Consider the following 13,260-nt stretch of genomic DNA (forward strand, 5'->3'; position numbering starts at 1 on the left):
ACTTTGCAGGAATTCAATGCTCTCATTTTCTTGGGACCCATGCGAGTGCTGTCTGCACGGGGTCTGGTCAGGGCCCCCAGCCTCACGCCTTCCTTTTTGGTACTCCGAGTTCATCTCTTCTTGGGTGTTGTTCTTGAGCATTTCCAGGATTATACGAGCAGATGTGTTTATATATTATCTACTTCCCTCCTTGTTTATATACCGTGCTACACTTTGCTTCTTCTAATCACCACTACCTCTTGGCAATATCCCATATTATAACATAAATATTTCCTCATTCTTTCTTAAGGCATGGTACAGGTTGAGTGTCTTAGTCTGCTTAATATGGCATAAAGAATATCTGAGGTTAGATAATTTATAAAGAATAAAGATTTATTTGCCTCATGATTCCGATATCTGAAAAAGTTCCCCACTGGGCATTTCCATTTATTGAGGGCCATGGGCTGGTTCCATTCACAGGAGGAGGTGAAAGGGAACAAGTGTGTGCAGAGAACATGTAGAAAGAGAGGAAATGAGAGACACTTGTGTCAGGTGCCAGGCTCTGTTTAACAACTAGCTCCCAGGGGAACTAAGAGAATGAGAACCCACTTGCCCTATCCTTCCCAGGGAAGGGATTAATCCAGTAGGCCCTATCTACTACACTGGGGATCAAATTTTAACATGAGGTTTGAAGGGGAAAAACATCCAAGGTATAGCACCGGACATGGTAATCCAAAACTCTGAAATCTGAAATGTTTCAAATTCAGACCCAAGTGGAAAATTACACACCTGACTTCACAGGACAGGTTGTGTACTGCCAAAACACTGTTTTGTGGGCAAAATTATTTAAAATATTATATAAAATTATGTTGTATATGTATACAATGGAATATTATTCAGCCGTAAAAAACATCTTTTATGTAAAGATGTAAAGAACATCTAAGAACATTCTCCTTAGTAAAGTATCAGAAGAATGGAAAAGCAAGTATCCAATGTACTCAATACTAACATGAAACCAATAGATAAAAAACTACATGTCCACATGAGAGAAACAAATTCAAGGGGGGGGGGAGGAGGAAGAGGAAAGGGAGAATGAGGGGAGGAGAGAAGGGGACTGGTGTGCTCTCACCTAACAGGTACAATGTAAAGGTATATGGCACATCTCCTGGGTGAGGGGCAAAACTACAACTTGGACTTTACCTAACAAATGCAAACTATGTAACCTAATCATCGGCACTCTCATATTAGTCCGAAATTTATAAAAAAGACAAGAACAAGCACTTGACAAGGGAATTTTGAGTGACTACAATAAATCCACATATGAACTTTAGCTTCACTAGTAATTAAATATATGCAAGCAAAAACAAAAACAAAATAAAATAAAATAATGTATAAAATTACCTTCAGGCTGAAATGGATCAATATTTGTAATCACACCCTCTCCCTAGACTTAGCCAGGAAGAAATACAGCTCCTGAACAGACCAATTTCAAGCACTAAGATCAAAGAAACAATAAAAAAAAAATCTCCCAACAAAAAAATGCCCTTGTCCAGATGGCTTCACACCAGAATTCTATCAAAACTTCAAAGAAGAGCTTATTCCCATACTGCAAAAATTATTCCAAAAAATTGAGGAGGAAGAAATCTTCCCCAACACATTCTACAAAGCAAACATCACCCTGGAAAAAACACAACTAAAAAGGAGAACTTCAGGCCAATCTCACTCATGAATATAGATGCAAAAATTCTCAACCTAGCCAATAGATTACAGCTTATCATCAAAAAAGTCATACATCATGATCAAGTAGGTTTCATCCAGGGATGCAAGGCTGGTTTAACATACGCAAGTCCATAAACGTTATTCACTGTACCAACAGAAGCAAAAAAAGAGTATATGATCCTCTCTATAGATGCAGAAAAAGCATTTGATAAAATCCAGCATCCTTTTCTAATTAGAACACTGAAGAGTATAGGCATACATGGCACATTTCTAAAACTTATTGAAGCTATCTATGACAAACCCACAGCTAATATTTTACTGAATGGAGTAAAACTGAAAACTTTTCCTCTTAGAACTGGAAGGTTGTCCAGACAAGGTTGTCCTCTGTCACCTTTACTATTCAACATAGTGCTGGAAGTTCTTGCCAATACAAATAGGCAAGACAAGGAAATAAAGGGAATCCAAATGGGAGCAGAGGAGGTCAAACTCTCCCTCTTTGCTGACGACATGATCTTATACTTAGAGAACCCCAAAGACTCAACCACAAGATTCCTGGAAGTCATCAAAAAATACAGTAATGTCTCAGGATACAAAATCAATGTCCACAAGTCAGTAGCCTTTGTATATGCCAATAACAGTGAAGATGAGAAGCTAATTAAGGACACAACTCCCTTCACCATAGTTTCAAAGAAAGTGAAATACCTAGGAATACACCTAACAAAGGAGGTGAAGGACCTCTATAAAGAAAATTATGAAATCCTAAGAAAGGAAATAGCAGAGGATATTAACAAATAGAAGAACATACCATGCTCATGGCTGGGAAGAATCAACATTGTCAAAATGTCTATACTTCCCAAAGCAATCTACTGATTCAATGCCATCCCTATTAAAATACCAACATCGTACTTTCAACACTTGGAAAAAATGATTCTTCATTTTGTATGGAACCAGAAAAAAACCCGTATAGCTAAGGTAGTTCTTAGTAATAAAAACAAAGCTGGGGCATCACCATATCAGATTTTAGGCTGAACTACAAGGCCATAGTGGTCAAGACAGCATGGTACTGGCACAAAATTAGAGACATAGACATTTGGAATCAAATAGAAAACCAGGAAATGAAACCAGCATCTTACAACCATCTAATCTTCAATAAACCAAACAAGAACATACACTGGGGAAAAGAATCCCTATTTAATAAATGGTTCTGGGAGAACTGGACATCCACATGTAAAAGACTGAAACTGGACCTGCACCTTTCTCCACTCACAAAAATTGATTCAAGATGGATAAAGGACTTAAATTTAAGGCATGAAATGATAAAAGTTCCCAAAGAAAGCATAGGAAAAACACTGGAAGATATCAGCCTGGGGAAAGACTTTATGAAGACTTTCGTGGCAATTGCAACAACAAAAAAAATAAACAAATGGGACTTAAACTGAAAAGCTTCTGTACAGCTAAGGAGACAACAACCAAAGCAAATAGACAACCTACACAATGGGAAAGGTTTTTTGTATATTTTGAATCAGACAAACACTTGATAACTAGGATCTACAGAGAACTCAAATTAATCCACATGAAAAAAGCCAACAATCCCATATATCAATGGGCAAGAGACATGACTAGAACCTTCTCTAAAGAGGACAGACGAATGGCTAACGTATGAAAAAAATGTTCATCATCCCTAATTATTGGAGAAATGCAAATCAGAACCACCCTGAGATACCATCTAACCCCAGCGAGAATGGCCCACATCACAAAATCTCAAAACTGCAGATAGTGGCATGGATGTGGAGAGAAGGGAATACTTTTACACTGCTGGTGGGACTGCAAACTAGTACAACCTTTTTGGAAGGAAGTATGGAGAATCCTCAAAGAACTCAAGCTAGCCCTCCCATCTGATCCTACAATCCATTACTGGGCATCTACCCAGAAGGAAAAAAGTCCTTTTACCATAGGACACTTGTACTAAACTGTTTGTTACAGCTCATTGTACAGTCACCAAAATGTGGAAACAGCCTAAATGCCCACCAACCCAGGAATGGATTAACAAGCTGTGGGATATGTACAACATGGAATACTATTGAGCCATTGAAAAATATGGAGACTTTACATCCTTTGTATTCACCTGGATGAAAGTGGAACACACTATTCTTAGTAAAGCATCACAAGAATGGAGAAGCATGAATCCTATGTATTTGACTTTGATATGAGGACAATTAATGACGGTGGGGCGTGAGGGAAGGGGAGAGCAGAGGGAGAGAGGAGGAGGGAGGGGGTGGAGGAAAGCAAGAACAGAGAGAGGGAAGGAGGGATGGGGGTGGGGTCTTGGTGTGTGACACACCTCTTGGGGGCAAGACACAATTGTAAGGGGGACTTTACCTAACAAATGCAATCAGTGTAACCTGGTTTCTTATACCTTCAATGAATCCCCAACAATTAAAAAAAATTACCTTCAGGCTATATATATATATGGTGCATGCAAAACATAAATTTTGTGTTTAGACTTGGGTCCGTCTTCCATATATCTAATTATAATAGAACCTCCATAGTTGACCACCTCCCTGCATTGATCACCTGCTTCAGTTGACCTAATTTTCATAGACTGGAGATTACACCACGTATCTGTATCAGTACAGCAGGCCTAGTTACTTATACTAAATCACCTCTGTAAGTTGACCAGTTTGTTAGTGTCTTGGGTGGTCAATTCATGGAGATTCTCCTGTATGTATGTGTAAATTCTAAAATGCAAAAGTATATAAAATCTAAAACACTATGGTTTAAGGCATACAGAGGTTAGTTAATTTTTTCAGAGTCATTCAGAGAAAAAATAGAAGAATCAATTCTATACTCATCCCATTTATCACTGGGCAAGAGATATTTACAGAACCTGAAGACAAATGGCAAAAAAAAAAAAAAAAAAAAAAAACATGAAAAAATGCTCATCATCCCTAATTATCAGAGAAATGCAAATAAAAACCACTTTGAGAAATCACCTGATCCAATGAGAATAGCCCACATCACAAAGTGATGCTGGCTATTGCAGATGCTGGCTAGGGTGTGGAGAAAAGGGAACACTTTTTCCCTGATGGTGGGATTGCAAACTAATACAGCCTCTTTGGAAAGAAGTTTGGAGCATCCTCCAAGAACTGAAAGTAGACCTTCCATTTGATCCTGCTTCCCATTACTAGCTATCTACCCAGAAGAAAAAAAAAAAATCATTTTACCATAGGGACATTTGCACTAGAATGTTTATAGCAGCTCAATTCACAATCGCCAACATGTAGAATCAACACATAAATGGATTAATAAACCATAGTATCTGTATACCATGGAATACTTACAGCCCTAACAAAAGATGGAGACTTGACATCTTTTATACTAACCTGGATGGAGTTGGAGAACATTCTCCTTAATAAAGTATCATGGGCTGCTCTCCCAAGATGAGGCTCCTCCAGGTGAGTACTTCAGCGTTGGGAGCCAGGTGTCGGCCAGACCTGCTGGGAGCTGCAGCTGCAGGGCGAGGTGGTAGCCTTCAACCACCAGGTCAAAATGCTGGCTTTAAAATGTCCCTCTTCCAGTAGAAAGCCCAATCATGCAGACATCCCGCTTATAAACTTACAGTATGTTTCAGAAGTGGAAATAATTTATGACCGCACAGAAACCCCTCCTGCCCTAGCTTCGCTCAATGTTAATAAGCTTGCCAGCAAAGCAGGACGGAGAAAGGGGAGAATCTGAGCCAGGCAGATGCAATCAGTGCTGGTGTCCCCCTAGAGGGCCAGCAGCTCTTCCAGACCATTCACAAGACCATTAAAGACTGTAAATGGCAAGAAAAAAAACATCTGTAGTCATGGAAGAAGTTGTTATTACACCCCCATATCAAGTGGAAAACTGAAAAGGCAAAGAGGGGAGTGCACTGAGCCATGTACGCCAAATAGTTGAAAAACAGTTTAGAGACGTGGAAAGCCAAAAGATACTGCAACGTTCCCAAGCCCAGCAACCACAGAAGGAGGCTATCCCGTTACCCTGAGTCCGCATATGTGGAGGACTCTTCCAGCATCCAGCCACGCATGCGGTGGTGGTGGCTTCAGCGGAGGCAGGCCAGGGGAGGGAAGGGATCCTATATGTCCTGTTGGCTCTTAGGGTCAGCATTTCCAAATCTTAGACTTGAACAAACAAAACACCCAACAAAAAAGACAAGAGAATAATTTAAAAGTTGAATCATTACTTGACTAACAGACCTCGGTCCACCATGGCCTTTTCACAACCCCCTTCTGGAGCAGTCACCTTGTTAATTTTATTTTTGAAAAATTTTTTCCCCACTCTGCCCTTTTACTTCGGACTTTCCTTTCCTAGTCTGTTCCTGCCATTCTGTTTTTATAAATGGCAACACTTGCCTTCTGAGTGATTGAAAGAAACGTTTACATCTTTTCTTCTAAAAGTAACAAGCTGACTGTGATTAAGTTGAAACCAGAGCAGCAGACAGAGGTTTCACTTTAATCTTCCCTTCCCTTCCCCTTCCTCTTCCCTTCCCTTTGTCTCTCTCTCTCTCTTTTTTGCACAGGGCATGGATTGAATTAGTTTTATTTTTCTTAATTTTAAATATATACATGAAAATATATTAAAATGTTTTCTAAATATTTTCTGCTTCTTGCAGGTCTCTTTTTACTAGATCATGGCCGCTCTTCCCACCTCATCCCTCTGAAAATATAAATGTATTGTCCTTCCCACCACCCATAGCCAGGCAACTAGCTTAACTCCGTTCACAGCAAGAATCTCCTGCAGCACTTTGTAAAGCCAGTGTATGCAGATGGGATTTGGCTTTGAGGGTTCCTGATGGCTTTTAGTCGTTGTGTGCATCAGTCTCACTTTTGGCCCAAACCTCAGGATTCGCCCTCTGCCTTTTGTCTTACTACATGGTACTAGAAGGAATCTCCTTACCATTCTCTCCACATGGGAGAGTCAGCTGCCCTTCCTCCTGTGCCTCTGCAGGAAGAGCTTGTTTTGCATAGCACATCTCAGCTTTTCCTCCTTGAGGGATGATTTTCTTTTATAGGAAACCTGGAGTCCATCTATCCAGACGTCTCTTTGAATCTGTATCTAGAGCTACTAGCCCAGGAAGAAGCTTGGCCAACCTACAGTTTCTCTTCGGCCGTCTTCCTGCTCTTATGCCCCACTTCCACCTCCCTTTAATTTTTACAAGCCTATGACAGTTTGTATTTGCTTAGCCATTGGGCAGAAAACCTAGAAGAATTTCTGGACTTTAGCCCACCACTTTGTCTGGTTCTACTAACCAGCTGAGAGCTAAAACTGGCATCCATTGCCCCTGTGCCCTCAGGAGGTCTTGTGGGGCAGAGTACGCCACCATCTGATTATCAGGCACCCAGTGGGATATGGGTGATGCTCATGTGACTGGCTACAGCTTTGGGGGTGGAGTGGGGGTTAACTATTTCTTTGGCCATGATCTCTCCCCCTTCCTTTTTTTTAAAAAATTAAATAAATGGATCAAAATTAAATAATTCAAGCACTGCCTGCAAAATGAATTTTTTTTTGTATTGTTTAGCAAAAACAATAAAACCCAAACTTTTTTAACCATCAAAAAAAAAGTATCACCAGAACGGAAAAGCAGGAATCCAATGTACTCAATACTGACACGAAACCAATAGGTAAACTACTACACTCACACGGGAGAGAAAAACACAATTAAACTCAAGTGGGGGGAGGGGCAAGGAGGGAGGGGGACAGGTGTGTGCGCACCTAATGGGCATGTGGAAGGGTATGTGGTACACCTGCTGGGTAAGGTGCACAACTACAACTTGGACTCTATCTACAACACAAACAATGTAACCTAATAATTTTACCTTCATATCAATCTGGAATTAAAAAAAATACAAAACACTATATTCATCCTGAGTCCTTTTTTTTTTTTTTTTTGAGACTGAGTCTCGCTATGTCACCCTTGGTAGAGTGCCATGGCATCACGGGAGCCTCAGACTCCTGGGCTCAAGCGATTCTCTTGCCTCAGCCTCCCAGGCAGCTGGGACTACAGGCGCCTACCACAACGCCTGGCTAATTTTTTGTTGTTGCAGTTATTTATCATTTGTTGTTTAGCTGACCTAGGCTGGGCTCAAACTCACCAGTACCAGCCTCCTGCACGTGGCTGGCACTATAACCACTGTGCTACAGGTGCCAAGCCCTGTTTGAGTATTAAACAAAACCCCAAACCACTAAGTATTCCCATTAAGGAACATAGCCAAAAAACCTTAAAAGTTAAATTGTATTGCTCATAATTATTTTTGATGATTCAGAACTTATTTCAAAGAGTTCAGCAGGATTTTGCCAGTTCTTAGTGTCATCATTACTGATATAATTATCACTGAACATTGTTTAATGTCCCAGTTTAAAAAGCATCCTAGGAGATAGATGCCAGGTGAACCACCTCTAACGATCCCATATGATATCACCAGTTCTGAAAATTGTATCCCATCTCCCAATGCTTCAGATCTCACAACCCACACCCTGTGGCTCAGTTTTGCAGCTAGTTGAGCATGGATGGATTAATCTGTACTAATTTAAAGTAAACTTCATTAAGCCAAGAATGCTGAAATCAAAATAACATGCCTTTAAATCTTAAAGATAACATAAAGGATTACAACAGCACTTCTCTTATCCATAGCTCACAGTGATTTGCAAATATCCGGTCTTCATCAAATGCAGATGGAGTCAGTCTGCAAAACAACTGAAAATCATGTGACTATTCCCCTGTCACCCTTTGACATTATTTGAGAGAATGTGTGTGGGGGGAGGAATTAATTATATAAGAATCATGTGCTCGCAACATCTCAAACTACAATTTGGAGACATTATACTTCCATTTACTGGGTGTGGGCTTTCAGCGCTTTACAGGTTTGACTTGTTTGCAGCTCTCGGTGGCATGCTCAAGGTTTCTGCATGGACAGGTTTCACAAGAGAAAACACTGTTAACTCCACTTCAGCTCATAACTACTAAGTTCTTGCCTAAGAATCTCGTAGATGGCATTTCACATCAATGGAGAAAACATGGAGTATACAATAGATGGTGTTGGGGATAACATAAAGTCAGAGATATGCCTCATATTTTGTACCAAAATGAATTCCAGATAGACAAAAAGATATAATTCTGATTCTTTTTCTTTTTGAGATAAAAGTCTCACTCTAGGACCCAAGTTAGAGTGCTGTGGCATCAGCCTAGCTCACAGCAACCTCAAATTCCTGGGTTCCAGTAATCCTCCTGCTTCAGCCTCCCAAGTAGCTGGGATTACAGGTGCCCGTCACAATACCCAGCTAATTTTTTTCTATTTTTTGGTAGAGATGGGGGTCTCACTGTTGCTCAAGCTGGTCTTGAACTCCTGAGCTCAAGCAATCCTCTCAACTCTGTCTCCCAGTGTGCTAGGATCACAGGCATGAAGCACCTCAGGTGGGAGAAGCCTTTCAAACTATAACACAATACTCATAGAACCCATAGAAGAAAACATTAACAAATTATACTTCCAATTTTATTTTATCTATTTATTATTATTGTTATTTTGGAGACAGAGTCTCACTTTGTTGCCCTTGGTAGAGTGCTGTGGCGTCACAGCTCACAGCAAACTCCAGCTCTTGGGCTTAGCCGATTCTTTTGCCTCAGCTCCTGAGTAGCTGGGACTATGGGTGTCTGCCACAATGCCCAGTATCTTTTTGTTCCAGTTTGGCCAGGGCCAGGTTCGAACCAACCACCCCAGTATATGGGGCTGGCGTCCTACTCACTGAGCCACAGGTGCTACCCTAGACTTTCAATTTTAAAAAATGCTGCATAGGAAAACCCACCATGAAAAAAATCAAACACAAGTGACAAAATGGAAAAATTTTATTCCAATTCACATTATAGACCAAAAGCTCATTTCCCTAATGCACACAAAGAGCTTCTACAAATAAGTAAGAGAAATACCAAGACTCTAAAGAAAAATGGACCAGAGATGAGCTTACAGTTTTCAGAAATGAAAATACCAATGGTTCTCAGATTTCCTCAGAAGAAACACAAATTAAAATTACATTGTAATTGTCAAACTATTCAAAAAGTTAATAGTCTCAACTGGCCAGGTTTTGGGGGAAGGTTACATGCCTCTGTGTTATAGGTGAAAACAATTTGGCAATATCAAAAACAAATACACAAACACAAATGCCCCTTGACCTCTCAATTCTTGTAGAGGAATTCTGCCCCTTGTAGAGGAATGCAGATTTAGAGAGAGTAGTCAGGATGGATGAAACCTGAAGTTCATGAGGAAGTGATATCCAGGGAAGAACAGCCAGGCAGAACACCCAATACTCAGGCCTGAGTAGAGGATAATGTGAGGCAGGTGCTATAGACAAGAAGGGCAGCATGGCTGGAGTAGAGGAAGTTTGGAGGGAGAATGGGTGGTGAGACGTGTCAGAGTGGTATGGGTGGGGCAGAACCTGTAGAGTCTAATAAGTCATTTGAAGGACTTTGGCTTTTACTCTAATGAGATGAAAACTCACTGGGGCATTTTAATCAGGGATATGGCCTACTTTTTTTTTTTGCAGTTTTTGGCCGGGGCCAGGCTTGAACCCACCTCCTCTGGCATATGGGGCCGGAGCCCTACCCCTTTGAGCCACAGGCACCGCCCATGGCCTACATTTTAAAAGACCACTCTACTGCTGTGATAACAAAGGGGTGGGGCAGAGAGCAACTGGGAGGCTACGGTATGAGGCAAGAGATGGCAGTGGGTTGAATCAAGATGCAACCATAGAGGTGATGATAACTGACCAAACTGGGGGTGTATTTTGAAGTCACCTGGATTTGCTCACAGATTGGATATGGATAGAAATAAAGAAATAGTCTAGAATGATTCTGAGATTTTTGGCTTGAAAACAAGACAGAGTTACCATCAACTAAAATGAAAACTATGAGAGGAGAAGACTTTGTGGACAAGATTAATTTGAGATGCCTCGTGGACATTCAAACGGAAGTATGAAATAAGCAGGTTGGGGCTGGGTGCAGTGGCTTGCTCCTGTAGTCCCCACTACTCTGGAGCCTGAGGTGGGAGGACCACTTGAGCCCTGGAGCTTGAGGCTGCAGTGAGCTATGACTGTGTCACTGCATTACAGCCTGGACAATACAATAAGACTCCTGTCTCTAAAAAAAATTTTTTTTGTAAGTTTGGCTATGAATTCTGATTTCTTGGGATAGATCTAGTCTGAACCTACACATTAGGAGATCATCATCTATAAATGGTAATTACCTGAGAACTAGATGAGGCCACCATAGAAAGAGATAGAATACAGATAGAAGAGAAAAAGAACTAGTCCTAGAGTGTTCCACTGTTCAGAGGAGCAACGTGAAGAGGAGCCAGCAAAGACACTGAGGAGGAGAAACAAATGAAGTAGAAGTGAAACAACGAAAATGTGGTGTCCTATAAGCCACACGAGGAAATCCACCAAGGAAGATCTCGAATGGAGGAAAATGAAGGCTGAGAATCAATAGGCTATTAGATTCAGCGACGTCATTAACAAACTTGACAACCCACACAGCTGTAGAGCAGCAGTGGTGGTTGCAGGAGCAGAAAGGCGTGATACTTTTCTTTTCCATGCTAAAAGATGTTCCTAAAACAAAAGACACAGGTTAATAAGAGAAAAAGATAACAGATTCATTTAATCTAAGTTTTACATGGCCCAAGAGTCTTCAGAAATGAAGAACTAAAGATCCAGGAAAGCTATGCATAGGTTTGACGAAGAATGGACAGCCACGTAGGAAAAAAAGTGTATGATCTAATAGTAACAGACGGAAGGGGGAAACCCAGCAAGGCCTGTCTGTTTGGATTCTTCTTGGTCTCTCTGTGTAGCCTTCCTTCCTCTCGGGTATAGAGCAGGATCCCTAATGGGGAAAAGGGAGAGTAATTTCTCTACATTTCATAGCTTACTTTGAGGGAGAGTTCTAGTTTCTATGACCCCCTTGGAGAAGAGAATTCTGGTCCCTGTGGTTTGTTTTGGGAGAGACAAGGGGGCAGAGAGAGGAGGGTCCTCCTAGAAGGTCAAATAGACTTCACTTCTGAGGCCTTCCAATCTCCCTTAGTTCAAAATATTCAGCACACCAAAGTGCCATACGTTGAGGTATCATCTTCTGAGTCCCAACATGGGAATCGGACTTCTAAATATAACTACAATTTACAGGAAATATGATAGAGAGGGAAAGATGTTAAACAAAACCATGAGGATACAAGTAGCCAGATCCAGAATGTAGGAACGTCTACAAGGAAAATGACCTATTTCATTAAAAACATATAAACAGTATGAAAAAAAGGACAGAGGGAAATTGTTGGGGATACAAAAGACTTAAAAGACACACCAGCTAAATACAATGTGTTTAGAGGCTGATTTGAGCAAATCTACTATAAAAAGTTTCTGAAGAAATCTAGGAAATGTAAAACATAGCTGTATATTTAAATTTGTTAACTATGATATTGCTGCTGTGACTGACATTATTTATTTTTTATTTATTTTTATTTTTTTGAGACAAAGACTTCCTCAGTTGCCCTGGGGTTGAGTGCCATGGCATCATAGTTCACAACAACCTTAAACTCTTGAGCTCAAGAGATCCTCTTGTCTGAGCCTTCCAAGTAGCTAAGACCACAGCACCTGTCATGACACTCAGCTAGATTTTCTATTTTTATTTATTTATTTATTTATTTTTTGAGACAAGAGTCTTACTATGTTGCCTTTGGTAGAGTGCCATGGCTCACAGCAACCTCAAACTCTTGGGCTTAAGTATTTCACTTGTTTCAGCCTCCCAAGTAGCTGGGACTACAGGCAATGCCCGGCTATTTTTTTGTTGCAGTTGTCAGTGTTGTTTAGCTGGCCCAGGCCAGGTTCAAACCCACCAGCCTGGGTGTATGTAGTGAGTGCTGTAACCACTGTGCTATGGATGCCAAGCGTAGATTTTCTATTTTTATTATTTTATTATTTTTATTTTTTAAATTTTCTATTTTTAGAGACAGGGTGTCACTTTTGTTCAGGCTGGTCTCCAATTCTACCCACCTCAGCCTCCCAAAGTGCTAGGATTACAGGCGTGAGCCATCATACCCAGCCTGTGACTGACATTATTAAAAGTCATTATCTGGCAGTGACTGTAGTACAGTGGTTACGGCACTGACCGCATGCACCCAGGGTGGTGGGTTCAAACCCAGCCCGGGCCAGCTAAACATCAGTGACAACTGAAACAAAAAAATAGCTGGGCATTGTGGCGGGTGCCTGTAGTCCCACCTACTTGGGAGGGTGAGGCAAGAGAATCGCTTAAGCCCAAGAGTTGAAGGTTGCTGTGAGCTGTGATCCAACAGCACTCTACAGAGGGAGACATAGTGAGACTCTGTCTCAAACAAAAAAATAAAAATAAAAATAAAAGTCATTATCCAAGAAAGAATCCTGGAGGCTGGGTGCGCTGACTCATGCCTATAATCTTGGCACTCTGGGAGGCCAAGGTGAGTGGATTGCATGAGCTGGGAAATTTGAGAGCAGCCTGAGCAAGAGCAAGAC

At 41.0% G+C, this 13,260-nt stretch overlaps 1 pseudogene; it reads left to right on the forward strand.

Moving 5' to 3' along the window:
* The first annotated feature begins 438 nt into the window (after positions 1-438).
* On the forward strand, positions 439-5,861 carry LOC128590558 (protein LSM12-like; annotated as a pseudogene).
* Positions 5,862-13,260: the final 7,399 nt, after the last annotated feature.

The sequence above is a fragment of the Nycticebus coucang genome, chromosome 1 (assembly GCF_027406575.1).
Source record: "Nycticebus coucang isolate mNycCou1 chromosome 1, mNycCou1.pri, whole genome shotgun sequence".
Lineage (NCBI taxonomy): Eukaryota > Metazoa > Chordata > Mammalia > Primates > Lorisidae > Nycticebus > Nycticebus coucang.